At 39.1% G+C, this 2,907-nt stretch overlaps 1 long non-coding RNA gene across 1 annotated transcript in view; it reads right to left on the reverse strand.

Annotated features, from left to right (window-relative positions):
* The window catches only part of LOC107181721, a 26,882-nt gene extending 24,229 nt beyond the window's left edge, over positions 1-2,653 (reverse strand). Inside the window, exon 1 of the long non-coding RNA XR_001512421.1 lies at positions 2,150-2,653. This is a non-coding gene — a long non-coding RNA (uncharacterized LOC107181721). The remainder of the gene's footprint in view (positions 1-2,149) is intronic.
* Between the last annotated feature and the right edge of the window lie 254 nt (positions 2,654-2,907).

Genomic DNA, 2,907 nt, shown 5'->3' on the forward strand with positions numbered 1-2,907 from the left:
AAATGCAGGCATATAGGCCTAACCAATGGACACTGACAACGGGGGGGAGGGGAAGAGTGGGGGGGGGTAGAGGGTAACGTGGGGACAAGGACACATATGTAATTTCTTAATCAATAAAAAATATTTAAAAAAAAATCACAAGAATAAACTGGCTGCTGAGCCTGTTATAAGATGGTAATTGTCATCTAAGCCCCAAATATTAATTTTTGGTGTTCATCAAAATAACCTTGTTTTTTTCATTGAATTTGAATAAATTCGAACTAATAAAATGTTTACTAAAAATGCTCTTCCTATCTATTTTATATATTCTGTTTTATATGTTGTGATTCTTTATAAAATTCCTTCTGAAAGGGCATTCTACTTCTAAAAACATTTCTTTAAAGACTGAATGTAAGTGTATTATACTACATCTACTTCTCTTGACTTATTTTGAGATTGTCAAGCAAGTCTTCAATTTACTGGATACATTTAAAATTATAAGAACTCTCTTCATACACATCTCTATTTTTCTCCATCTGAGCTTGATATTTGTGTCAGACAATAACAGGAACAATCTGATTTGGCAGGATAGTAATCAACCAAAATGTGTCTCCTCTGTTTTTCATTTTGCTTGATTACAACATTAAAATTCAAGAATGGATGAACTATTTTGAAGTCTGGGCTTTAAAAACACCTGTTTACTCATGTGGCCATGTGTGAACTTTCCTATTTAACAATAATTGCAGCTTACTGTGTCATTTTCACACTCTCATTGCAAAAATATCGGCCTGGACACAGCCTGGCAAAATACATTCAAAGGTTGTGGCTGCTGCTAAAATTTTCATGGAAAGATAAAAGTGTACATTAATAAAATTTACTCTTATCATTTTATACACTATTATATAAGCAACGATCAACTCCTCTGCCATACATAACTTTTTAATGTGCTATTTGAACTTCATCAACAGCCTCTTGATTGGGTCTCAAGCACTAATCAGGCCCCTCACAAGGACCATCAGAGGCTTAAACATCTTGCATCCATCATGAAGAGCAAGTGAGATCATAATGACTAATCACATTAGCATAATTTAAAAATGCAGAGCGTGAATAGCTTCTTCCCCAACATGTGTAGTAAAAACATATGCACAAGACTGCAGTGATTCATTATGCCACTTGCTTGTTTATATTATAACATATTTATATGCCCAGCAGAATGAAACTATAAAACTGCCATTAACGAGTAGAGGAAAGAGGTTCTTTTTTAAAGTGAATTACAAGCATTCAGGATGAGTATATATTTACAAGATTATTTTAAGGAAGGGAAACTGCTATCTTCTTATGTCCTCCTAGGACACTACAAAACCCAGTCTCACTGTAGATCTTTAGTAACCTACGTTTTATATTTCTGCCCAAACAGTGAGTCGCAGGTGAAGTCACTGCATATCACAAAAGCACAAAATTAAGGGGGAAAACCAAACAAAACAAAAGGGAAAAATTCACCTTTTTGTATTTTGCCACCTAAATTGATATAAATCACTGGCTCCCTCTCAGGGCTTTGGAGGGTCTGCTGTAGACCTGAATTGGTGTCTAAATATTAGCTACCAAGGACCAGCCACTAAGCAAAGTACTTCTGATGCAAATATGAAAAATGGCACACAGTCCTGCCTTCCTAGTGCTTACCATCCAGTGAGATGAACAGGAAAGGAAACAGACATTTAAATCCCAGGATCAAGCTTTCTGTCATGGAGGAATTAACAAGCAAGGTGTCCTAGAGGGAGTATTGACAGCATTGATACCTGGAAGGTAAGCAGGAGTTGGCCAGGTGAAATGACAGGGGAATGCAGACAAAAGTACTCCAGAAAAGGACAGTAGTTTATGTGGAATGTTTAAGGAACTGAGAATGGTTTATTATCAGATAATTACCAAATACATTTTGACTTCATACAGCTGTAGACTACAGGGGAAAGTGGTAAAAAAGAGGCTAGAAAGGATGCAGCGAGCCAGATGTTTTCCCTTATCAAAAATTCAGAGGAAAGGGATTTCTCAGTATACAAGGGAGACATGGCATTTGCCCTCAGAGAGCTTAGCAGGGGAAGCATACTCATCTCAAATTGTGATCAGTACAATGAAGGAAACAAGGTACTAAGAGAGAATAGCAGGAGGAACCTACTTTAGACAGTATCGGGAGACATCTCTGAGGTGGTGAGATGTGAAGAATGAGAAGCTGTCAGATCATGAAGGCCCTGGTGAGCTTAGGGAGTTGGATGTTATCTTCATATTATCTTGATGTTCAAGGTGTTAAGCAGGGAAGAGATGTGATCAGCTTGCATTATAGATAAATTATTCTGACTGCTATGCAGAGTCCAGGTGAAAGAGGCAGGAGGCAAGGAGATGAGCTGGATTGCTTTTCCAGTAATCTGGAAAAGAGAAAATTCCCTAGTGCTGGAATATCTTAGTAACAGTAGCATGAGGCAGGGATGGAATTAAAATGCTTAAAAATGTGTGTGGCATGAGCACTGATCCATCAGGATGGATGTAGCCTCAGCACTGAGTAGGGTCTGCAGCCCTTTGCTTGGCCAGGCCAGAAGGGACAGGTGGATCCCAGAGGTAAGGCCAGCAGGACAGGGGTGTAGGCCAGCAGCCTCTTTACCATCTGTATGAAAGTATTTCAATATTTTGGAAACAGGTACAGCTGCACCAGCCTGGGAATTAATTATACAGAGCCAGGAAAATATTCAGGAGACGATAAGAAAAGAGAAGACTTACATTTGGATAATGCTTGAAGTGAGCAAAAGGGAGGAGGAGTTAGGGATTAGGCCCTGCTTGGGAGAGATAAACTCATTTATTCAATCACTAGAGGCCCGGTGCATGAAAATTCATGCACTGGAGTGGGGGGACCCTCAGCCCAGCCTGCCTCCTCTCACAGTC

The sequence above is a fragment of the Myotis davidii genome, unplaced genomic scaffold, assembly GCF_000327345.1.
Source record: "Myotis davidii unplaced genomic scaffold, ASM32734v1 scaffold187, whole genome shotgun sequence".
NCBI lineage: Eukaryota > Metazoa > Chordata > Mammalia > Chiroptera > Vespertilionidae > Myotis > Myotis davidii.